This window comes from Orycteropus afer, unplaced genomic scaffold, assembly GCF_000298275.1.
Source record: "Orycteropus afer afer isolate SDZICR_OR568_19922 unplaced genomic scaffold, OryAfe1.0 scaffold00059, whole genome shotgun sequence".
NCBI lineage: Eukaryota > Metazoa > Chordata > Mammalia > Tubulidentata > Orycteropodidae > Orycteropus > Orycteropus afer.
This window is the reverse complement of record NW_006921646.1, coordinates 10315351-10342607: the sequence shown is the minus strand read 5'-3', so window position 1 is coordinate 10342607 and position 27257 is coordinate 10315351. Positions and strand designations below refer to the sequence as shown.

The following is a 27257-nucleotide window of genomic DNA, read 5'->3' as shown; positions in this document are numbered from 1 at the left end:
TTAAAGTGACTTCCACCATTTCGCCTTGGATATTCCTTGTTTTCAGAAGAACCATGTAATTAACACAAAAGTCAAAGTACATTTTTATAGCTGATTATAAATGTTGTGGGAGCACTGGTAGCATAGTGCCTAGGCACTTCACTGCTAACTAGAAGGCTGGCGGTTCAAACTCACCAGCCACTCCTCGAAAGGAAGATGGGGCAATCTACTTCCGTAGTGATAACTGCCTCGGAAACCCAAGGAGGTGTCGTTATGAGTCGGGTCCGACTCGATGGCACATAACAACAACAACAACATAAATGTTGTAGTTAGGATCTGAAATTCCTAAGAGCAAAATGATGTTCATTTTCTGAAACCCACAGGAATAGTACCCATTCTTGATGAAAATTGCACCATAGGGTTTTTTTTTTAAAAAAAAAAAAATAAAAATAAACCCAACTAATCCATTCTCTTTATGGAAAAAGGCAGTGAGCTGAAGAATCTGTTTAGTGTAAAGACTGAGTTCTATTTCACCCAATAAATCAGCTGTATGATATCTGTCATATTTTCTTTGGGATTGTATAGTAACCAGGCCTGTTCCATAGTCTTTACTATCATTTTGTTGGGACTTTTTGAAAGCTCTTGAGGCATTTTCAGCTTCTTCTGTGAAATGTGTTATATCATTAACAGTAATGTTCCTCCAAGTTTGTTTTCATTTTGTAGACTTGACCATGTGTATGTGAGAAAAAGGAATTTTCAGTTGCTATCCTTTTGGCCTGATTTGCCCAATCCAGAACTGTGTTAAAGTTCTTTAATGTAGAAATATCTTGCAAATAAATGCATTTTGTGGGAATCAAATGCATCCTGCAATCAAGACATTTCAATTTCTTTGTTCTGCAAAGCTTTGATTAAAGGAGAAAATAAAGTGTCTGTTTCATCACCATCTGCCTTGTATTGTCTCAGAAGCAGAAAAGTTTGTCCACGATGGAGAAATTTGTCTTTTTCCATCACAGAAACATACAATATATTCTCAGGTAATATCTTTGTGCAATTTGATTTTTACTCAAGTGAAAGCTTTTTTTCCCCATTCTTTTAAACAGAAAATAGCAATTGGAGAGTGAATGGTGCACACACATGGATATCTCCCATGTTCCACAGCTTAGAAGTATAGAATAGCTTCCCATCTTGTGTTCTAGACTCTCAGGTTTCCAGGGTAACCTAATGTATTATTGTTGTTATTGTTAGGTGTTGTAGAGTTGGTTCTGACTCATAGCAACCCTCTGTACAACAGAATGAAACACTACCTGGCCCTGCACCATCCTCACAGTCCATCTCATTGATGGTCTTCCTCTTTTTTCACTGACCCTCTATTATACTAAACATAATATCTTTCTCCAGGGGCTGGTCCCTCCTGATAGCATGTCCAAAATACAGGAGACAAAGTCTTACAATTCTTCCTTCTAAGGAATGTTCTGGATGTACTTCTCTCAAGACAGATATACTAGTTCTTCTGGCAGTCCATGGTATGTATATTCAGTATTCTTCACCAACACCATAATTCAAATGCATCAATTCTTCATTGTTCCTTATTCATTGTCAAGCTTTCACATGTATACAAGGCAATTGGAAAATATCATGGCTTGGGCCAAGTACAGTTTAGTCTTCAAAGTGACATCTTTGCTCTTTAAAAGTTTAAAGAAGTCTTTTGCAGGAGATTTGCTCAATGCATTATGTTGTTTGATTTCTTGACTGCTGTTTCCATGGGCATTGATTGTGGATCCAAGTTAAAATGAAATAATCCTTGACTACTTCAGTCTTTTCTGAGTTTATCATGCCACTGCTTATTAACCCAGTTGTGAGATTTTTTTTTTTAATTAGGTTGTAGTCTTTGATCAGTAAGTACTTAAAGTCCTCTTTGCTTTCAGAAAGCATATTGCAGGTTGTTAATGAAGTCTTCCTCCAATCCTGATGTCAAGTTCTTCTTCATGTAGTCCAGCTTCTCAGATTATTTGCTCAGCATTCAGATTGAATAAGTATGGTGAAAAGATACAACCCTGATGCACACTTTCTGATTTTAAATCATGCAGTATCCCTTTGCTCTGGTTGAACAAACTGTCTCTTGATCTATGCTCAGGTTCTGCATGAGAACAATTAAGTGTTCTGGAATTCTCATTTTTCACAATGTTATCTATAATTTGTTATGATCCACACAGTCAAATGCCTTTGTGTAGTCAATAAAACACAAATAAATATCTATCTGATATTCTCTACTTTCAAACAAGATCTACCTGACATCAGCAATAATGCCCCTCATTCCATGTCTTCTGAATCTGGCTTGAATTTCTGGCAGTTCCCTGTTGAGGTACTGCTGCAACCATTCTTTGGCAAAATTTTACTTGCATGTGATATTAATGATTAAAAAAAAAAAAAAAACCCACTGCCATGCAGTTGGATCCATCTCATAGCAACCTCTCCTTGGGTTTCTGAGGTGGTATCATTACGGAAGTAGATTTCCCAACCTTCCCTCCAAGGAGTGGCTGGTGGGTTTGAACAACCAGCTTTCTGGTTAGCAGTCAAATGCCTTAGGCATTGTTTGATAATTTGATTTCCACATTCTGTTGTATCACCTTTCTTTGTAATGGGCATGAACATTCCAATCAGTTGGCTAGGTAGTTTTCCTCCAAATTTGTAGGCATAGAGGAATGAGCATTTCCAGTATTATACCTGTTGGTTGAAACATCTCACTTGATGATAGTCTATCAATTCTTGGAGGCTTGTTTTTTGCCAATGCCTTCAGTGCAATACTGTCTGCTAATTTTGTACTTTCATTGGGATTCTGGGATCTCATGCAGTTTAAGATAATTACCAATTATTATTATTATTATTTGTATCACAAAGCCCTCTTTGCTAAACTGAAATGGGTGATATTCTAGAGAATGTATGTTTTCCTGTTCTTCAAAGTCATCCACAAGGAGAAGTATAGGAATGAAATTCTGATGGCTTATCACCTTACATTTGATCAAATTGGTCACTTATTTTCCAATTTCTGAAAAATCAGTTCCTTTTTTTTCTTACATAACATATGTAAATTTTTTGTAGGTCTTGGATGATGGTAAAAATTGATAATTTTTCCAAATATTGCTTTAGAAGACTCTGCCAAGAACTGTGTCAACTCTTTTAGGGGTTTTACATTTGTCTCTTTTGAAAGATGTTGAAGAATAGTATTCAGAAGGAAAATAGAAGTTCCACCAGGATGCTTATCACCTCAATGAAAGTGTTCTTTTGATTTTCTAAATTCTAAGACTTTAGATTCATTATGTCTGTGTCTTTACACTTAATTTCAGAAGATTTCTAGCACAGTCAAGGTTGTTGTTGTTGTTATTTGCCATCGAGTCGGACCCAACTCATAGCGACCCCTCCTTAGATTTCCAAGGCAGTATCACTATGGAAGTAGATTGCCCAACCTTCCTTCTGAGGAGTGGCTGGTGGGTTTGAACTGCCAGCCTTCTGGTTAGCAGTCAAGTGCCTTAGCCACTATGCTACCAGATCTCCTACAGTCAAGGTAGCCTCTCATTTTTCTCCAGGATAACAGAAGATCTCCAGAAGGGCAAAAAACTTGATGAGTGTATCACTGATTTTAGTTTAAGGTTAGGGCTATTTGTTCTAAATTTAAAGTTTGTTAATTCATATGCCCTTGTCAAAGCCATTTGTTGTAGATCTTTGAATAGCTGATAAATCTGAATATTTACAGAGACCGACAAAATATTTTTCATCCCTTTGATATTTTTGTAGAAAGTGCAGAAGGTATCAATGAGTGGATCCACTGAGTTTTCCAATGAAGAGAGTAATAGAAACACCACAAAAAATTTCCCTCTTTTCATTATATCTGTGAGGAATCAGTTTCCTGACTTCAGAAGCTGTTTTTTTCTGTCACAAATGTGGTTCTAGAGACTTATATGTCTCATTTTTCAGGTCTCTTTGCAGAAGATCCAGCTGGGGTATAGGTGAAGATTGAGAGTAGGTATCATCTCTCTAATGGTCATTGTCTTTTCTTCATACTTTGGAGGAGTGAAGGTTGAAAAGTGATTTGAGAAGGTGAAAGTTTGCTATTTGATGTTTTTGTAAGCTCATGATTGCTTTTTTTTGACCACATCATTGCTTATAGATTCAGGATCAAATGACAACACAGGAAACCATTTAATTTATTTTAGAAAATCCAAGTGCTTTATTTAGTTTGGATGACATTTGTTACAAGAATATACCAGTTGTAGTATGAATTATTCAGTGAGTCTTGGTTTCTTATGAGAGGTTTAACCAGTTTTAGTTCTTCATTCTCATTTGCCTTAACTCCATATTCTTTTTCTGCCTCTTTTACATACCACCAGTGACTTTAACTTTAGTATAAATGCTTTTAAATCTGCATCCTGTTGCTTAATATTGGTTAAGATATCATTGGAGCTAGCCTCTTCTTTCATAGTCAATAATCTTTGTTTTGTCTCCATGTTTCACTATTAACAATTCTGCATCTTAATGTAGAAATACTTTTTTTTTTTTTTTTTGCATATAGATTATCTTGGAACAGCACCTACTTCAATGACAAATCTGTCAGATGGTGTATCGTTCTGTAGTAGGACTTCCTCAAACCCTGGCTCCTGAACACACTTCTTGTATGTTGCCCATGGATATGAGTCAATTTATCCAAGGTAGATTCAAATGGACTTTTCCAAAAAGCATCTTCAGGCCAATTCAGATCTCTTCCAGGGAGACAGGGCATGGTAATACAGACTCCAGTGTCTTTGATGGATCTGGTGGCTGATATATTTGGTTTAGCTCTTCCATAAGAATCTCCAGGTCCAGAGCCAGTGGAACATTGAGTAGGACATTCTTCCTATTCAGGTGGATGATAATGTCCACCCTTTCTATGGCAGTTTGGTCTAAGTCCTCTGGCTTTATAGAGTTCCCTGGAGCCTCTTGGGATACATAAGTCAAGAAGCTACTGACTTGTGCCTAAATGGTAGGGTTTAACTATGCAAGTAGATCCTCGAAGAAGTTGAGGAATGAGGCTAATATATGGATAATCCAATTCAGCCAAAACCAAAAAGAAGAGTTAGTCATGAAAATAAGACCAATTACTAGCTGACAGAATAGAATAGACCAGAATGTTAAGTGACATGTATTATATAGGTTCTGAAGAGAGATCTGACTTTGAAATCCAGCTGATTCTGAAGCCAGCTTACTAACTCAAAAATATATATCTTTTATCTCTTGTATGATAGTACTTAAAAAGGAAGGCTCACCCATTGACACTTGTGAATTTGGCCTATTGCTTCTGTTGAAATACTAAACAAGATGAGATAGACCACTGGTATTTTTGTGTGATTAGTCTACTCTGCAAAGCTCTGGTGGTGTAGTGCCTAAGGCATTTGACTGTTGACCAGAAGGCTGGCAGTTCAAACCCACCAGCCACTCCTCAGAAAGAAGGATGGGCAATCTACTTCCATAGTGATACCAACTTGGAAACCCAAGGAGGGTTCTCTGTGAGTCGGATTTGACTTGACGGCAGTGAGTTTGGTTTTTTGGTTTTAGTCTAGTCTATTAGAAGGGACCCACTCCCTGGGGAAAGATATTATGCTACATAAAGTAGAACAAATCAAAACCAAACTCACTGTCGTTGAGTTGGATCTGACTCATAATAACCTTTCTTTGGGTTTCTGAGGTGATGTCACTACAGAAGTAGATTGCCCAATCTTCCTTTTGAGGAGTGGCTGGCAGGTTTGAACTGCCTGCCTTCTGGTTAGCAGTCAAATGCCTTAGGCACTAGGCCACCAGAACTTCTATGTAAAGTAGTAGGCCAACAAAAATAAGGCAGACTCTCAAAGACATGGATTGACACTGTGGCTGCAACAATGGGCTCAAATATAGCAATAATTGTGAACATGGCACAGGACCAGGTAGTGTTTCATTCTGTTGTACATAACATCACTATGAGTTGAAACCTACTCAATGGTACCTACCAACAACAATCTATTCATGCACTTGTCACTTATAATTTTGTAATCTGTATACTAATGAACTCTTCTCTTAAAACACGAGGCCAGAAACTATGCCTGAATGTAAGCTTCATTTTGTGGTAAAGGAAGTGTCACTATCAAATGGATAAAGGATTAGATAGTGGTGTGACAAAGACTGGTTAGCAACCTGCAATATAGGTTTTGAAATTTGCCTATCATAACTTCTCAGAAGGTTTAATAAAAGAAGTTCTGAAAAGTTTAACATCTTTACCAGAATACTTACTAAAAACCTTGGACACATGATTCCTTTTACTTCTATGCTTTTGCTTAGGAAGAAGAACTTCAAATTTACCAATTTCTATAGACTGACACCATGGTTGGCAATGTCTGCAAAACTTCCCTGGATTAATCTAAGATCATAAATAAAGATAGGCATTATATTATACACTGGGTATATATGCTTAAGAGTAATGACAAATTCACAAGTGTAGGTTGGCAATGTCCAAGCTCTGTTATATGGAGCTATTGTTGTGGCTGTTAAGTGCAGTTGAGTCATTTCCAACTCATAGTGACCCTATGTACAACAGAACAAAACGCTTGCCTGGTCCTGCACCATCTTCACAACTTTTGCTGTGTTTGACCCCACTGTTTCAGCTACTGTATTAATCCATGTCATTGAGAGTCCACCTCTTTTTCAATGACCCTCTACTTTACCAAGCATGAGGGCCTTCTCCAGGGACTGGTCCCTCCTGATAATATGTCCAAAGTACTTAATATGAAGTGTCACTATCCTCACTTCTAAGGAGGATTCTGGCTGTAGTTTTTCCAACACAGATTTGTTCATTCTTCTGGAAGTCCATGGTATATTCTATATTCCTTGCCAACACCACAATTTAAAGGTATGAATTCTGCTTCAATTTTCCTTATTCATTGCCCAGGTTTTGCATGCATATAAGGTGATTAAAAATACCATGGCTTAGGTCAGCCACATCTTAGTCTTCAAATGACATCTTTGCTTTTTTTTTTTTTTTAACACTTTAAGGAGGTCTTTTGCAGCTGATTTGTCCAATGCAATATGTTGTTTGATTTCTTGATTGCTGCTTCCATGGCCATTGATTGTGGATCAAGTAAAATGAAATCCTTGTCAACTTCAATCTTTTCTCCATTTATCATGATGCTTATTGGCCAGTTATGAGGATTTTTGTTTTCTTTCTGGTGAGGTATAATCCATACTGAAGGCAAAGTGATGTTTAAATGTTCACATTCAAGGGCCACAATAATTTTATGTGTAAATAAGAATATATCTTTTCTTTATAAAATGTGAAGTTCTACGCTCCTACTATATTGAGGTAGTAAATCATTATTCAGATCTCCTATGTGTTATATTTCTCTTTGATCTTTCAAGGAAGTGTTTAGGAAACTTATTTCTAGGAATGATCACTTCACCTTAAACATAGATTTGATTTATAATCCACTAAGGTACATTTTTAAAAAATCATTATGTTCCATTTGCCACAACTTAATTCTTTTCTTCTTTTCCTTTTTCTTCCCTGCCCCCCGCTCTTTATGAGTATTTGTTTAGAATGTTTTGACTAATCTCTTTATTTCCAATGCTTCTTTGTCACTGTCAGATTTTTTTTTTTTTTCTAAAAGAAATATAGGATGAATTAAATAGACCTCTGGCATAGGAATCGTGTCACCATTTATTGTGGTACTTGAACACTGATCTGATTTGAATCTTATTTTATATTCACCATATTCCTTTCTCTTATATTGGCTGGTGTATTAATACCTTGTGTGTTATTTCAAACCATTTCTGCCTCACCTTTTCATTCCAGCCATGGCCACTGAAACCAGTTTTATGTTGATACAACTTGACAGCATCTCAACTTAAGCCCATACTAGCTACATTTCATTCTCTGCCCCAGAGCTTTTCTCAAATTTGGAGACATGGATGCTCTCAGGAATCTGCTGGACATTGATGCCAAGCAAACTGGAAGTAGATGGGGTTAACATCTGGGGTATAACCCTTGTTAGATAGGGGCTGAGAGCCAACAGATAATATATACATCCCTTTATCATCACCTAAGGAGCCCTGGTGGTTCAGTGATTAAAGTGCTCAGCTGCTAACTCAAAGGTTGGTAGTTTGAACCCACCAGCTGCTCTGTAGGGGAAAGATGTAGCAGTCTGCTCCTATAAAGATTTACAGCTTTCTATATGTTATAGTATTTACCTTTGTTGCTATAACTCCTTTGCACCTCTCCATGTCTTCCATTTCCTCAGTGATATTTTGCTGGTCATCCTCTTTTTGTTTCTTTTTTGCCTTCACCCAATATAATTTATATCTCTTACCTTATGGTTTATGATTTTCCCTCCCCTACCTTCCCATCCCTGGTAACCATCAAAGAACATTTCTTTCTGTGTGTAAAAATTTGCTTTTTAAAATAGTGGATTCATGCAATATTTGTCCTTCTGTGATTGTCTTATTTTACTCAGTATAATGCCCTCCAGGTTCATCCACATTATGGGGGTTTCACAGATTCTTAGTTATTCTTAAATGTTGCACAGTATTCCATTGTGCATTTGAACCATAGTTTGTTTATCCATTCACCTATTATTGGGCACTTAGATTGTTTCCATCTCTTTGCTATTGTGAATAGCGCTGCAGTGAACATGGGTGTGCCTATATCTATTTGTGTCCTATCTCTCATTACTTTAGGATATATACCTAGTAGCAGGATTGCTGGATCAAATGGCAGATGCTATTTCTACATACACATTTATATGCTCTGTAAAATTATCCATATATATAGTACAGCAAATGGGGGGGCAAAGTTACAAAAACTTCTTAGTCATAACTAAACACCTTGAGAGAATGAGTCACCAGGCATGGGAGCTCAGGACCATAGTCTTGGGGAACATCAAAGTCAATTGGCATAACATAGTCTACAAAAACAATGTTCTAGAACCTATTTGATGAGTAGTGATTGGAGTCTTAAAAGTTTGCGAGTGTTCATTTAAGGTGCAAATATTGGTCTTTCTTTGCCCAGAGCAAAGAGGAGTGAAGAAAATCAAAGTCACATGGAAACAATTAGTCCAAGAGACTAGTGGATCACATGAACCTCAGCTTCCACAACTCTGAGACCAGAACTAGATGGTGCCTGGCTCACATTGCTGACCACTCTGAAAGGAATCACAATAGAGAAAAATGTGAAACAAAACTCAAAATAATAAAATAGAGCAGGCTTATTGGTCTGATAAGGAGCTCTGGTGACACAGTGCCTAAGGCATCTGACTACTAACCAGAAGGTTGGAGGTTCAAACCCACCAACCACTCCAAGGAAGGACGATAGGGCAATGTACTTCCTCAAATATTTACCACCTTGGAAACTCAATGAGGGTCGCTATGAGTTGGAATTGACTCAATGGAAGTGAGTTTGGTTTTTGGTTTTACTGGTCTGATAGAGACTGGTCAAACCCCCAAGACCATGGCTCTTAGTCATGCTTCAAGCCTGGAGCTGAGCTCAACCCATGGCTCAACTTTCAGCCAAACAGCAGAGAGGCTTATGGGATGAACAATAACAAGATGAACATGATTGACTTGTCCATTTGAGATCAACCATCCTCTGTCCTTGGCCACCCTAGTACTTCCTCAAATGGTTCGTGAAAGAAGTATTTATAGTGACAGGAATAGAGGCTATGCATGGGACAGTCAGCTTGGCTCTCATGAAGATTTACCTAGCTACTGTCACTGCTGATAATGTCAACTGTAAGAACCCTAGAATTAGGTCTTGATAGTGGTAGTGACCAGCTACTTGGAGGCCTGTTGAATATCAGACTAATTTTACACAGGCAGAGGCAGTGATTCATCAGAAATATGTATTCTAGATATGGGGTTGCCTCCCTTACCCACAGTGTCTTGATCAGCAGCACTACCTGAAGGCTCATTAGAAGTTATTTACTAAAATGTGAACCCACACAACATTTTCTCAGATTAAAGAATATATTCTATAGGTACCCAATGGACACATGACCAAGCAACTAACTATTGGCAGTACCACACATCACATCTCTGGCCCCATTTGAACTCAGAAGCCTTCAGTATCATCTAATAAGTGTGTTGGAGCAATGTTACCCAGTATGGTATATGGTGCCTGCATCCAGTGAAGCCCACCAAATTGTGTGGTCCTTTCTTGGTAGTAGGAGACACAGGAGAAAATAATTTACATTTTTCCTTAGAGATGCCCTGGCATGCACCAGATGAATGGAATCCTAAGATCCTCACAAATGTGGAAACACCTTGAATCTTTGAAGGATTTTTATCTCCCACCATCTGAGATACATATGTCTCTCTAGGGAAGCCAGAGAACTTGCCATTCTCTTTCACTTGGTCCAATTAGGATGACATCTTGAATAGAGAGAATAAGTATGGTGTTTTATGGTATATCAAAATGATCAAGATCAGATCCCCATGGTCTATACAGTGAAAGCAGGAAAGTTTTAAAGGTGTACTGCTGTCTTTCCTTTGTAAGTATAAACTGATTTTAATACTTTCTCAATGAGGATTGAAAAGACCATGTTTTATGTTCTGTGGACTAATAGAACATATCAAGAGCAACAAACTACATTGATTCTATCAATAAAGACATCCAGTTTCTTACCTTACATCTAGCAAAGCAGCTGCAATTGGGAATGTCATATGGGAAACTGTATAATCCTTATCATTTGCCATGATGCATCATGTTTGTACAGAGGCCATAAATATGATAAAGAATGAAGTGATAGTGGTCCCTATCTTAAGTCTTTGGTACTATTTCTCAGTAATTCTACCCCAGGATTCAGTATTACTTGGAACCAGTATGCTACGAACAACTAAGTCCAAGTCCCTAAAATTGTTCCTTCCTGTGCCTTACAACCCAAGCCAAGGAACCAACAGATTTTTTGCCAGATTCTAAGTCTATCCATTGTAATTATGCACTCAGGGACTTAAGAAATTATAACTTTGTGGGACTGGGGGGATGTAATATCTTTTGACTGTTGTACTCACTGAACTCACTGAGACTGCCTTGAATTAGAATGCTATTATCTGGCCTGCTCTGAGGAAGCATAATGGCATTTTGATTCTCTTGGCATCAGTTTCAGCCCAGACCATGAATAGATAGCCTTTTGTGGGTTCCCAGAGTATAATTTTGGTAAATGGCCACAAAATCCTTTGGGAAAGGATTGGAAGGATACTTATGGTATGTACTTGTAGTGCCATCCTTCGCAGTATCCAGTTTCTTACCTTCAAACAATGGACTTTGAGTCTGGGAACTGGCTTAGATTTTACCAGCTCTTAATTTTTTTTTTTTTTTTTCCTTTTTCAGTCCACAAGTCAAATATTCCAGTCAACCACCTCTCTTCCTCACCCATGAGGACCTATGGTGTATTAGCCATGTCACATACCCTTTCAGGTCAAGATACACTGGTGGCAACAACAGGCTTGCTTCCTGTTATGATTATATTCCAGTCCTATCATCCTCATCTATATTAAGGAGCCCAGCTTCATGGCAGCATCTCCTACTGTCAATCTTTGTCTATGGTGGACATCTGACATTAAACTTATAGATGATGCTTCTACTCACCTCAAATGTATTCCTTATTGCCTTAGTCAAGAATGTGTCCTCTGAGCCCATCCAGAGGGAACATAGTCAGCTGGTGAGTTCTGTGTAAGAATGTACCTATTATATATGACCATTTCCACCTCTCTGAGCATCTGTATCAATGTAGTGAATACCATTATACTCATACAGTTCTGGAATATCTACCCCACTTACTAAAGGTCATTATAATGGCTGTCCAAGTTCCAAGGAAAACAGTCCAGCAATGTAATAAGGTCAATTTCATATGTCATTTCCAGTGTATTAAGTCCTGAATCATGGGTGAGTGTTATCCTGCTTCTTCCCTCCTGGAGGTTTCAGACGAATATGAGGATTTAATACTGTTAAGGTCATCTACTTAGGATAACCTTGACCCAGTTCTCAGGGTCCTTTTGTTGTTGTTAGTAGCCATGGATGCAGCTCTGACTCATGGTGACTCTATGTATACAGAATAAATGCTGCCATTCATCTTCATGGTCATTGCTCTGTTTGAGTCCAATGTACTACTCCTTCTTTATTGGGTTCTTGGATTTAGCATAGGAAACATGCATTTAATCTCTCTTGCAACTCTGCCACTTTTTAGGACCAAGATCTAATTATTATAGTTCTTTAACTGAAGGACACATCATCTCTTTACCAGATGGTATCAAGGCATATTCTGAGTTGATTGATAGTTAGCTGCTCTGAGACTGTGAGCATCTTTCTTTCAGGCTTCCAGTGCAGTTAGTAAATGCCATCCAACTCCACAAAAGTTTTAGTTACCCTAGTCCCCATATGCTCACGTGCCAGAACTATTGCGTATCCTAAATGTTTCCCTCCAATCTGTGCCTTATCCAAATGCAGCAGGGATGAGTTTTAGTAATTGTGATCCTGCACCAAATAGACAGTTATCACTTCTCACCATCATTAGGGGACTTATTGCTATCAGACTTGCTAGTGTTTTAGTTCTGGGTTTTTATCCTCAGAATTTACTTTCTAAGGCCTCTTCTGCTACTGTTTTAGCACAGCTTCCTTGAAAGCAGTCTAAGACAAAGACTTTGGTGCATTTGGTTTATTTGGGAATGAATCCCAAAGAGAAAAAGTTTGGAAGAGTGCAAGGGAAGTAAGATGTTATTGAGGTTTCCGCTATGGCAATGCATGTTTGATGCCATTAAAACATCCAAGAGGTATAATGGATGTTTTGCAGCATTGTCAGCCAGAAACTTGGGAAGCAGGAGTGTTTATCTAATGGACTTTTATATTTCATTCATGGGTTGCTCTCAGGTACTAAGCCTGAGAGTTATTAGATTGCTGTCATTGAAGGCTGGCTACAACCTATTAAAAATATTTTGACAAACTTTTGAATTTAAGTTGAAAACTACCTCCAAGTTTTACCCTTTTTCTTGTGTATTTTTTAGGGTATCATTAAATGAGAAAATGTTTTCTTAACCATTAAAAATATGTAAGCTATTCACAGAACAAAACAATGAGTTTGTTATTAGAATGCAGTAAACATTACAACTGGAGGTATTTAAAGCCAAAGACCAGTTTTAATGTAAGTGGAGTCATAAAAGGAACTTCATCCAATTTTGATCTAGGAGACAGGGCAGCCTTACTAAAGAAAGTGATTAGTATGTACCCAAACCAATTAACATGTGCCCAACCTCTATATTCAATTGAAGTGTGTATGTAAAGATATTAAAATACATAGGAACTAGATAGCTCATCTTGACAACAGCAGGAGAAGAGGAAACCTGCTAGACAATTTAGGGAATGGAAGGACTCTGAGGGTGAGTTTCTATGGTGGAGGGTCTTGTTTTTGGAGGGAGGAGTGTATTACCTATTAACAGAATGGAAGGGTTGGTTCCAATGAGATTTATGAGAGGAGAGAAGAGGATATGAGCCCCAGGATTTCCCCAGTTCTGCTCTTATGGTCACATTTAAATGTTTGGTTTGGAATCGCTGCAGGAAAAGGCCTTACAATTTGAGGGGAGAATCCTTGAGTCAACATCTTTGAGGGTCTCATTGTGGCCCTTCCCAGAGCCCCTGCTCACTGCCTTGGGATGTTAGTTGAGGGGTAAGTTTTAAAGAGTTTTAAACAGGAAGTGCAATGAAGAGCCTTGGTAACTAACTTCCAAATGCATTCCTTTCTCTCAGTCTTTTGGGTCAGGGGTTGTGGAGTGCCTTAATTCATTTCTACCCTGCTGTCTACTGTCTGTCTGTCTGCCTGCCTGTCTATTTCCACAGGGTAAACATTTGTATACTGTAGATGTGGTTATTATATACAGATTTCTTGCTTTATTGCACTGGGTATAAATTCTAGTATGGTATTAGATAGAAGTAGTGAGAGATGTTGTTACCTTCTTCCAATATTAGTGGGGAAATGTTTAATATTTCATCATTATCAATGGTGTTAGCTGTAGATTTTTCAAAGATATCCTTATAAGGTTGAGAAAGTCCTTCTTATTTCCAGTTTGCTAATTTATTATAGTAAATGGATATTAAATTTTATCATGATTCTCCAGCATCTACTGAGATAATCCTAATGGTTTCTCGCTTGTATTTTGTTATTATGGTGAATTATTCTGATTTTGTAATGTTAAACAAACTTAGCATTCCTGGAATAAATTTCACATGGGCAATGATATACTATCCTCTATATTTTCTGGGTTTTATTTGCTTGATACTTAAGGATTTTTGCAGCATCTATGCTCATGAGGAGTATGTTGTTGTTGTTGTTGTTATGTGCCGTCGAGTCAGCCCCGACTCATAGCGACCCCTCCTTGGGTTTCCAAGGCAGTATCACTACGGAAGTAGGATTGCCCAACCTTCCTTCCGAGGAGTGGCTGGTGGGTTTGAACCTATAATTTTACTGTCTTATAATATCTTTTTCAGTTTATCAAGATTATTTTCACTTCAAAATAAGTTAGCATTTTATTTTGAATTTATATACAATGAGTTCTTTCTTCCTTAAGTGTTTGATATATAATGAATTCTATAAATTTAGAAGGTATGTCATGTTCCAAGAAGCAAATGTCAATATTGGACTAAATATGAAAATTATTAGGGAAACACTGTGGTAGCATAGTGCCTGAGGCATTTGACTGCTAACCAGAAGTCTGGCTGTTCAAACCCACAAGCCACTCCTCAAAATGAAGGTTGGGCAATCAGCTTCCATAGTGATAACACCTCAGACACCCAAGGAGGGGTTGCTAAGTGTTGGATCCGACTGGATGGCAGTGCATTTGGTTTGGTTTTGGTTTTGTGGAGAAAATGGGGAGGAGGAAAAAGGAAGAGATTAGGAGAGCTGTGAGACTATATGCGGGTCTGACCTTGAATAAAGAAATGGAGGAACAAAGAATGTTGGGTAGAAGTACCTTAGCCTGCAGTGAAGTTCCACAGAGATTCCTCAAGCCAAAGACATTTTTCAAAAGAGCCCCACATCCCCAGTCACTGACCTGCCTTGGTGTCCTGGCCATCCTCAGACATTGGCTGGCAGTAACCTGTGAGAAAGGTGACCTCATCACAAATGCAGTGGTGTGTTTTAGGGTAAAACAGCTGGGGACCATGGTCAATCATGCTCCCTGCAGTCAGATCTGAAATACATTCTCATGGTCATCACAAAAAACTATATCCTGCCTGTGCCATACCTATCTTTGCCATGACCTAGGAGTCAAAGGGCCTGCTTGACTCAATGGTGTACTGCTGTTGTTATGTGCCTTTGAGTCAGCCCGACTCATAGCGACTTCCCTTGGGTTTCTGAGTCGGTGTCACTATGGAAGTAGATTGCCCAACCTTCCTTCCAAGGAGTGGCTGGTGGGTTTAAACCTCCAGCCTTCTGGTTAGCAATCAAGTGCCTTATGCACTATGCTACCAGAGCATACTACTCTAGACAATCTTCCACTGCTTTCCCTTTCCAACCAATGAGCAGATGGTTGGAAAGTGAGGTCAAATTTAATGAACATTTAAAGAATAATTTAATGAACAACATGTTCTCTGGCACCAACATGTAGTTGATGCCACAGCCTTGGTACACCAAATCTGCAGCATTCTAGGTAATTGGTGTGATTCCTGTGATAAGAACTGGAAGTCTGTGATAGACTAGGAGCAAGAAAGGGGAAGAGCTGGAGCTTCAGCATTAGATTGATGGGAAGCCCACTGGTAGGGCCGGCTTGGACTTGACATTGGTGGCCATCTACAACAGCTCCTCCAACACACAGGCTATGTCACTCTTAGATCATCATGCCAGCTGTTTCTTATTATTGGTCTTGAGGACCATAAAGTGTAGATAGCTACTGTTCTGGTTACCTAGTGTAGATAGCTACTGTTCTGGTTACCTAGTGCCGCTCTGACAGGAAACACACTACAAATGGGATGGCCTTAACAAACAGGAGTTTATTCTCTTATAGTTTGGGAGGCTAGAAGTCCAAGTTCAAAGTGCCAGGCTCTAGGGGCTGGGTGAAAGCCCCTCAACCTTGGGCTTCAGCTCGGCCTCCTGGCCCACTGGAAGCTAGAAGCATCTCTTCACTCAGGCAGCTACTGGCTGCTGAGGCTAACAAGCCCAAGGTCAACAAAATAAATGACACAGTCCCGATGTTACCAAACCACACAGCAGGCCATTAATTCAAGTCTGTTGAAAGTCTCAAGGTCAGCAGAACATAGCAGGCTGCTGAACAATGACATGACTACATGCAGGGTCCAAGCATGCCATAAGCTAGAGACCATTCCCCAAGGCTTCTGCTTATATACAGGAAGCAAACCACATTCTCTAGGCAGCTACTCAGCTGCTCACAGTAGATTCCACCATGGAGTTTCATCATGGGGAATACTATATCCAGCTGCCTAGCCACTCAACCAGGCCCAGCCAAGTTGACACACAAACAGAACTACCACAGCTACTGTCTGACTTCAGCTGAGATAGTGAGTCTGGCTCATGAAGCAGCTCTCATGCACAGCAAGCCTTACACAGTATGGAGAAGTACAACAGCCACAGGACCTATAGTGCTGCCCTTGCTCTCTTGATTGGCTGGCTGTTTTTAGTTCCATGTATACCATGAAAACTGCAATATACCAGTGAGAAAGAATTCTTATTGTTCTCTGGATTCCTCTGGTCGGACCTTGTGGCCCTTCTGGTGTAGGCCACTTGCTGTTGTTGGACTAAACACAGTGATGTGCTTGCCACAATCTTGTTCTAATAGGAGTTGGCTTGGCTTGTAGTTTCTACCTTACAAGAGAGGTAGAATCCCCTATAATAGTTGCAAGTCAGATCCAATGATCTGACTTATTCTTTGTCCCACTTCAGGCCTTGGTGCACATTGATCTTAGAGAAGACATTGAGTGACAAGAATGCCTGATGTCAAAACATCTGCTATCTTTCCTTGTAGTCTAGTCAGTTGTTGGTGCCAGATACGTGATTAACATACCCCTCATCTCCAACTCATTCTTCTTGATCGAATAATAAAAAAAAAGACTGAGAAAAATGCTCTTTTATCCTTTTAGATGCTGTTGTAAATGGATCTGTTTTTTTTTCTTCCTCAGATTGTTGCTAGTGTATAGAAACACAACTGGATTTTTTTGTGTATGTTGATCTACCACTTTGTTGAATTAATATAGTAGCTCTAGGAGATTTCTTGTGAATTTTGGGATTTTCTATAAAATCTGTTAATAGAGATAGTTTCATTTCTTCTTTTCCAATTGGGATGCCTTTACTTTATAGTTCTTGCTTAATTACTCTGGCTATAACTTATAGTAAACTGTTGAATAGCAGTAGTGAAAGTGAGTATCCTTGTCTTGTTCCTAATCTTAAAGGTTAAGCTTTGTCTTTCATATTTAATATGATATTAAGTTTGGGTTTTTCATAAATGATCTTTATCATGTTGAAGAATTTCCTTCTATCCCTAGTTTTCTGAGTGTTTTTTTTTTTTAAATTATAAGTGTTGCATTTTGTCAAATTCCTTTCCTGTACCAATTGAGATGATCATATGATTTTCCCTCTTTCTTTTATTGCAAGATAAAATTGGTAGTTTAAAATTTATGTATTTTTTAACTGAAAAATTTCCAAATTTAAAGAAAATATCAATCCACAAATCCATAGAACCCAGACAGTATAAACATAAAGAAAAACATATCTGATAACATCATAGGCAAATTACTGAAAACAAAGACAAAGATATCATCTTAAAAGCAGAAAGAGAAAAATTAACACATAACACACAGAGGAACAGGATAAGAAATAAGGAACTCTGGTGGCATAGTGTCTAAGGCATTTGACTGCTAAGCAGAGGGCTGGCGGTTCAAACCCATCAGCCACTCCTCGGAAGGAAGGTTGGGTGATCTACTTCCATAGTGATACCATCTGAGAAACCCAAAGAGCAGTCTCTGTGAGTTGGATCTGACTCCACAGCAGTGAGGTTTTTTTGTTTTATTGACTTCTAATCAGAAAAAAAAAAAAAGCAAGACAGAAGAAAATTGAATGAAATATCTAAAGTATTTAAAAGAAGTAACAAAACTGTAACCTCAGAATGCCCAGCAAAAAATATCCTTCAAAAATTAAGGTGACATATGGACTTCCAACAAGATGGAGGAATAGGCAGACAAGCTACACAGACCCTCTTCAACAAAGAAAAGATAAACCAATTGACAGAGATCCAGAAGATAATCTTGGAGTCCAGAGCTTTGAAAGGAAGTATACAGAAGTGGATTAGGCACCAACTAGTGGAAAAACCTGAAGGAAAACAGTGAGTATGGAGAAAGTTGGAACAGAGGACAGTCAACTACTCTGACAGGACCAACATCCAGAATATTTCCAAATGGTGTTGCGACTTGAGAATTGACCTAAAGATCAGCTCTGGTAACCATGGGCTGCAGGGAGGACTGCACTGGTGGCCTTTGACTTATAAGGGAAATAGCAAAGAGGGAGACAACATGAACTATGGACTTTCTGCTGTCCAGAGGGTAAAGTCATTTTGATTGTTTACAAGTGGCAGCCATTCTGGATATTTAAAGTGACTGAAGGTGCAGCCATTTTGAATACTTACAAGTGGTGGTGGCCATTTTGGATATTTAAAGTGACCGAGGGTGCAGCCATTTTGAATGTTTACAAGTGGTGGCCATTTTGGATATTTAAAGGGACCGAGGGCACAGCCATTTTGAATGTTTACAAGTGGTGGCCATTTTGGATTTTAAATTGACAGTATTGTCATTTGGATTCCAGGGACCTAAGAATAAGCTCTGCTTGCCAAAGACAGCAGGGACATATGCAAGGCTGACAACAAGAAAGAAGACAGGTGGTGAGTGTATAAGTGCTGCCAATTAGCAAATAGAGGAGCACAGTACCCTGCTTACTTAGATAAAATCCAAAGAAAACAAAAATTGTGGGCAAGTCACTTCAACATACAATCACCAATTAAATATAAACACAAAGACATCATAATGCTTTGGAGACAACAGAGCAACACAGTGCACAGAAAGAAACAAGATAAAGCAAGAGAAATGAGTGACCAGGATACAGACCCAAAACACATCCCCAAGGAAGACACAGCAATGAAACTCACTGATAAAGAATTCAAAAGAATTATATTTGGGTACCTTCAACAGACTGAGAGACAGATCAAAGAAAACACTGACAAAGTTGAGGAAAGCACAGAGAAAATCCTAGAACAATTTCAAAAGACAATACAAGAACAAAAATAAAAGAAAAATTAGAAATGATACAAAATATACACATAGAAATCTAGAAGATTAATACTAAATTTTCAGAAATAAGTAAGACATTGAATGGGCAAAGGAGTAGAATTGATGCAATGGAAGACAGAATTAGTGACACTGAAGGCAAATATCTCAATACTTCTTTAGAAAGTGATCAATCAGAAAAAGATCAAAACAAAATGAAGAAAGCCTAAGGTCCATTTGGGATACTATTAAAAGAGAATAATCTACATGTAATTGGAATTCCAGAACAGGAAGAGACAAATAAAACCACATAAAAAATGGTCAAAGATTTGTCGGAAGAGAATTTGCCTGGTATGATGAAAGATGAGAATATATCCATTCAAGATGTCAGACAAATCCCAAACAGGATAGACCCAAAAGAAAATCACCAAGACATATCATCATCAAACTCACCAAAACCAAAGACAAAGAGAGAATTCTGAAAGCAGCATGGGAAAAACCAAGTTACCTACAAGGGGCAACCAATAAGATTTCTTGGCAGAAACCACGCAGGTGAGAATACAATGGGATGGTATATATAAAACCCTGAAAGAGAAAAATTTCCAAACAATAATTATGATTTATTATAATAAATTTAATTGTCCCTCAAATATGATGATGAAATTAGGACATTTCCAGATAAGCAGAAATTAAGGTAATTTGTTAAAACGAGACCAATCTTACAAGAGATGTTCAAGGGAGTCCTTTGGACAAAGAAGCAACAACAGCCAACAACAACTGACCATTAACATACATGATGACATAACCCAGAAACCAACCCAACTATGGAAGTATCCAAAGTACATAAGCCTACAAGATTGTAAATAGGGAACCAGAAATATCAATTGACAAATGAAGACAATTACAAACCAAAAAGAGGGAAAAAATTGTATAGTTGTAGAACTTCTAAGTGGTAGGGAAGTCAGGACAGCTACAAGATAGAATGAACTGTTCTAAACTTGGGAAGAAAACTATAAATCACAGGGTAACCTCAAAGAAAAATGATAAACCTTCACATCAAAATAAAAAAGAGGACCAGCACAAATATTTAGCAAATATTAAAACAATAGCAACGAAGGAACATGATTCAGAAACAAAATGAGCTCAGCACAGAAAATTACGGAATAAAGAAACCAACACCATGAAAAAGCACATAACAAAAATGACAGTAACAAATTCATACTTGTTGATAATTATGTACCTGCCAAGGTGCTTATCTGTAAGATTTATAGAAAACTCCAATGCCTCAACAGCAAACGAATTAACAAGCCAATTGAAAAATGGGCAGAAGACATGAATAGACATTTCACCAAGGAAGATATTCAGGTAGCCAGCAAATACATGAAGAGATGCTCACAATCATTGGTATTCAGAGAAATGCAAATCAAAACAACAATGAGATCCTATCTCACCCCAGCATTGATGGCAAAGTTCAAGGAGACAAAAAATAACAAATGCTGGTGGGGATGTGGAGAGATTGGAACTCTCATACACTGGTGGTGGGTCTGTGAAGTGATATAACCACTGTGGAAAGCAGTATGGTGATTCCTTAGAAAGCTGGAATTGGAGATACCATTTGACCCAGAAATCCCATCATTAGGTATATATCCTAGAGAGATGAGAGCCAGGATGGGAACAGATATATGCACACCCATGTTCATCGCAGCACTATTTACAATAGCAAAAAGATGGAAACAACCTATGTGCCCATCAATGGAAGAGTGGATGACCAAACTATGGTACAATTACATAATGGAATGCTATGCAGCACGAAAGAATAATACAGAGTCTGCTAAACATCACATAATATGGATGAACTTGGAGGACATTATGCTGAGTGAAATAAGTCAATCACAGAAGGAAAAATATAGTATTAGTTTGTTGTTGTGGAAGGTCAAGGAAAGGTTTATATATAGAGGGAAACTTTCTTTGTTGGTTGCCAGAGGTGAGAGGTGCAGGAAGGGAACACTGAAAAAAAAAAAAATGCATTGACCCATGTCACTTTAGTTCTGTGTATTTCACTGTACATAAATTATATTTCAATAAGATGCACTTTAAAAAAGTCAAAAAAAAATGAGAAAAAAAATTAAAGTGATGTAAAGGAATTTTTCAGATAAACAAAATCTGAGAAAATTAATCTCCAGCAGACGTTTACTTCAAGAAATGCTAAGGAAGTTCTTCAGGCTAAAAAGAAATGATGCCATATGGTATCTCATATCTATACAAAGAAATGAAAAGTACTGCAAGTGGTAAATATGTGAGTCAATGAAAATACTTTTTTCTCATTTCTGAATTTACTTAAAGTCAACTGACTGTTTTAAGCAAAAATAATAACAATATATGGTGGGAAGTATCATATTTGTGGAAATAAAATATATGGCTGTAGCACAAAAGATCGAGGCAGTGAATGGTGCCATATTATAATTTTCTTACATTATATAGGCAGTGGTATACACAAATTCAAGGTAGATTGTGATGAGTCATGAATGCATACTGTAATTCTTAGAGTAGCTGTTAAAAATAAAAGATATATGTGGCAAAATCCAGAAGCACAAAAAATAAACCCAACAAACAAACAACCAAATAAAGAAGCAAAATAGAATACTAAGAAATGAATAACTAAAAACAAAGTGGAAAAAGAGGGACAAAAGACAAGCGGGACAACTGTAAAACACACAGCAAGATACTCCAAGCCTAACCATGTTAAAAAATCATGTTGTTGTTGTTATGTGCCGACGAGTCGGACCCGATTCATAGCAATCCCTCCTTGGGTTTCCGAGGCGGTATCACTACAGAAGTAGGATTTCCCCACCTTCCTTCCGAGGAGTGGCTGGTGGGTTTGAACCAACAGCCTTCTGGTTAACAGTCAAGCGCCTTAGGCACTATGCTACCAGAGCTCATATTAAATGTAAATAGACAAATATTCCAATTAAAAAGCAAATATTCCTAGACTGATTAGAAAAGCTAGACTCAACTATCTGCTGTCTATAGAGATACACTTTAAATATAAAGCAAAAATAGTTTAAAAGTAAAAGGATGAAGAAAAACATACCATGCAAATATACTACACAAGAAAGTTACAATGGTTACATTAAAATTAGAAAAAGTAGACTTCAAAATAGGAGGTCTGGTAGTGTAGTGCCTAAAGCATTTGACTGCTAACCAGAAGGCTGACAGTTCAAACCCACCAGCCATTCCTAGGAAGGAAGGCTGGGCAATCTACTTCCATAGAGATACTGCCTTGTAAACCCAAGGAAGTGTCACTATGAGTCAAATCCAACTCGATGGCAGTGAGTTTGGGTTTTGTGTGTGTGTGTGTGTGACTTCAAGATAATGAGCATTATCAGAGATAAAGAGGGATATTTCATAATCATAAAACTGTGAATTTATCTGGAATACCTAACAATCCTGAATTTATGTACCTAATAAAAGCTTCAAAATATATGAGGCAAAAACTGATATATCAAAAGGGAGAAACAGACAAATCCACAATTACAGTTTAAGATTTTGACACTGAGTGATTAAATTAGTCAGAAGATCAGTAAGGATATAATAGGCTTGAACAACGCTATCAGACAACCTGACCTACTTGGCATTGATAGAACACTCTACCCAACAACAGCAGAAGACACTTTTTCCCCAAAAAAATGCATATAGAACATTCACAATAAACCATGTCTCAATAAGTGGGAAAAGATTAAAACCAGATCAAATATGTTCCCTGACCACAGTTAAATTAGAAATTAATTACATTTAGATATCTGTAAAATACCACCAAATATTTGAGAATCAAACAACAAACTTCTAAATAAATCATAGGTAAAACAAGGACTCAAGGGAAATTGGAAAATATTTTGAACTAAATTATAATGAAAGTATGATATATCAAAATTTGTAGCTCTGGTGGTGTAGTGCCTAAGGCATTTGACTGCCAGCCAGAAGGCTGGTGGTTCAAACCCACCAGCCACTCCTTGGAAGGAAAGTTGGACAATCTACTTCTATAGAGATACCACCTCAGAAACCCAAGGAGTGGTTGCTATGAGTCAGATCTGACACAATGGCAGTGAGTTTGTTTTTTGGTTTTATAGCCAAAGTAGATCTTAAAGTGAAATTTATAGCTTTAAATGCTTATGTTAGAAAATACTAAAGAATTAAAATAAGTTATCTAAGCCATCCACCTTGGATATAGAAAAAGAAGAGTAAATTAAGGTCAAAATAGAAGGAAGGATATAGTTGTCCCTGTTATTTAGTGCTGCTACGAGCTCTGGTAGCATAGTGGCTAAAGCACTTGACTGCTAACCAGAAGGCTGACGGTTTCAAACCCACTAGCCACTCCTCGGAAGGAAGGTTGGGCAATCCTACTTCCGTAGTGATACTGCCTCGGAAACCCAAGGAGGGGTCGCTATGAGTCGGGGTCGACTCGACGGCACATAACAACAACAACAACAAAAACAACAGAAACATCACAAGTGAGTGGCTTCAACAAACAGAAAGCATTTTTTCACAGTTCAGGAGGCCAAAAGTCTAAACCAAACACCAGCTCTAGAGAAAGGCTTTCTCTCTGTGTTAGATCTGGAGGAAGGTCCTTGTCTCCTTGAATTTCTGCTCTTGGGCAATCATGTGGTCTGGCATCTCTCTTCAACCATTTCTGCTTGCTTGCTTGTCCTAATCTTTTTTTATATCTCAAGAAAGAATGACTGAAGATACATCCTAAACTAATCTTGACTCATTTACATAACACAGATAGCCCATTCCCAAATGTGATTATAACCACAGGCATAGAGGTTAGGGTTTACCACATATATTTTGGGAGGGCATAATTCAATCCATAACATTCCACCCATTGGCCTCCAAAAATCCATGTCCTTGGCATATGCAAAACATGTTCACCCCATCTTATCGTTCCAAAAGTCTTAAATTAACTCCAAGTCCAAAGTCTCATCTTCTCAAGCATTTAAATCAAATATGGATGAGAATTTATTAATATTCTATCCTGAGGCAAAGTTCTTCATCTGTGAAGTCATGACATCTAGATTACAAATTACCTGTTTCCAAAGTTCAATGATCCAATAGGTACCACTTAGGTACCACCTTGTGCAATAGGCACAAGTCATACATTTCCATTACTAATGGGAGAAAATGGAAGGAAAGCAAGGACAACAGGCACCAAGAAAGTCCAAAACCCAGAATAACAATTTCTGTTAGTGGTCAATGCTTGAAAATAACCCTCTCTTCTCTGAGATCATCAGGGCAAAGGCCCTGACCTTCGGATTGTGAGTGTTGGCCACACCCTCGGGATTCTGGATGGAGGCCCCTTGGCTCTGGGCTTCAGCTCCACCTTCCAAGTCCATTGGCGTGACAACTCTGCTCTCTTGGCTTTGGGTGACCCCATTCTCTTAGTCCTTCTGAGTGGTGACTCCACCCCCTCAACTCTGGCAGGCCCTGTTCTTCAGCCCCTTGTGCATGGAAGTCCTACCCCCTCAGTTTTGAGTAGCAACCCCATTCCCCTGGCATATCTTAATGGCAGCCCCACACTCCATAACCCAGCTGGTGAAGATCTGACTCTTGAAACCTAGGGCCCTGTGACTATACCCTCTGAGATCCAGAGCCCCACAACTTGGAGAAAGGCCCACTTCTTGTGCTCCTTCCAACAGTTCTATTGATCTCTGAGCTGCTCCAAGGATAGTATTTTCTTTTCTTGGAGGACAACAGTTGTAGCTCCTTTGGTCTCTTTCCTACCTGTAGAATTTCAAGAGGTAAGACAACATTCTTTCCTTTTGTTCTTTCTCGATATCCTTCCCTCTAAGTTGATGGGTTTTCTGCCATAGTAGTTGGTTAGATCCATCAGTCACAGGCTTAATTTCTTTAACAAAATTTGTGTAGCCACATCCTTGGTGAATATTCTAGGACATGTGTCCTTAGTTTGTACAACAGAATTTTCTAAGTCCTGTTTTCATTTTCTACCATTCATTTTTAAGTCCATCTCTTTCTGCTCACATTTTACCAAAAACAGCAAGGAGAAACCACATGGCCCTTTTAAGATCTTGCTTAGAAATCACATCAGCCAGATATCCAAATACATCACTTAAAGTTCTACTTTCCACCAAACTTTTGAAGATAATTCAAAGAGGTTCTTTGCTACTGCATAAAAAGTATCGCTGTTCCTCCATTTTCCAAGCACACATTCAACATGTTCTTTTCAAACCTCACCAGAAACTTTAAATTTAGTGTTCATATTTCTAGCAATAGTCTGTTGCTGGCACCATATGCATTCTCTAAGACCATAGAGACTTTCTCTATAACTCTTCTCACTTCTTTCTGAGAACTCACCAGAATTTCCTGATGTCCATAATTCTACCAACAATCTCCTCAAAACAATCTAAGCTTTTACTGTTAAACCAAAACCAAACTCACTGCCTTTGAGTCAAATGTGACTCATAGAAACCCCTCTTTGAGTTTCTGAGGCAGTATTTTTATGGAAGTAGATTGTCCAATCTTCCTTCCAAGGACCGGCTGGTGGGTTTGAACTGCCAGCCTTCTGGTTAGCAGTCAAATGCCTTAGGCATTATGCCACCAGAGCCCCAGCCTCTACCCATTATCCAATTTCAAAACCATGGCCAGGTGCCTGACATTGGAACCCCATCTCCCCAAAAAGGTTAAAAACAAACCTCCATTTGTCAAAGCCATCCATCTGCACCTGCCTTTCAAGCCCCCCCCCCCCGCCACATACACACACACACACACACACTCCTCAGCAGCTCTAATCTTTTTTAAAAGTTATGCATCTTACATACTCTAACACAGTTTGTTTTGCTTTGGAGAGTTGCCTCAGTATTTCCTTTAACTCTGTTGTTATGTGCCATCAAGTCGGACCCGACTCATAGCGACCTCTCCTTGGGTTTCTGAGGCAGTATCACTATGGAAGTAGATTGCCTCATCTTCCTTCCAAGGAGTGGCTGATGGGTTTGAACCACCAGCCTTCTGGTTAGCAGTCAAGTGCCTTAGGCACTACGCTACTCTAGTCCTCTAAAATCTTTCTGGAGGTGGCATATGCCATAAGGCCAATTGGATGCCTATGTAATTTGCTGCCTGGGCTTCCATTATTTCCTCCTAGTTTCACCCAATTTGTGATATGGCTCACACAGCTTCTCAAAAGCTATGGTCTTTAACAGGCCTTTCTAGCAATAACCAAATGGTTTCCTGTGGTTCCTTGTGATAGAAACCTGCTGTTGTTGTTATTTGCCATCAAGTCAGATCTGACTCATGGCGACCTCTCCTTGGGTTTCCAAGGCAGTGTCACTATGGAAGTAGATTGCCCAACCTTCCTTCCGAGGAATGGCTGGTGTGTTTGAACCACCAGCCTTCTGGTTAGCAGTCAAGTGCCTTAGGCACCACACTACCAGAGCTCCTGATAGAAACCTATTACTAGCTTATTACCCAGTCTCTCAATGGCTATAGTTATTCACTGCCCCATTCAGCCATGCCCCGCATGGTGCCCATGATGAAAACATCTCCCTTTTCCTGTGTTATGCACTAGAAATGTTTAAACTGATCAATAAACTCTAGCATGTGCCAAGACCCTCTGCCCCTGCTTGCCGTACATAAACACTCTCCTACAGTTCCAGCCTGTTGTTGCCTTGTCCCTGAGTAAAGCCTCCCCTGTGTGGCCCTGCATTGAAATATGCAATAATTTCCTCTCTGAGACCTCTAAGTACTGAAAAATATTTGTTTTCTGATCTTCCTGTGTCTCATTTTCTTGTGCCATCTAATGTACACACAGACCCTTTTGGGTCAAACTTAGGACAGCAGGGCCCTGACTCGTCATAGGGTTTAACTTCCATCCCCTAAAAAACATTTATCTTACCCAGGTCTCCAGTGGATTGAACATCTCTTGTTCATCCTGCACAATCAGCATGACCCTTCTATACTGGATCGGCAT

At 38.7% G+C, this 27257-nt stretch overlaps 1 pseudogene; it reads right to left on the bottom strand.

Annotated features, from left to right (window-relative positions):
- Positions 1-308: 308 nt before the first annotated feature.
- Positions 309-27257, bottom strand: LOC103195833 (annotated as a pseudogene).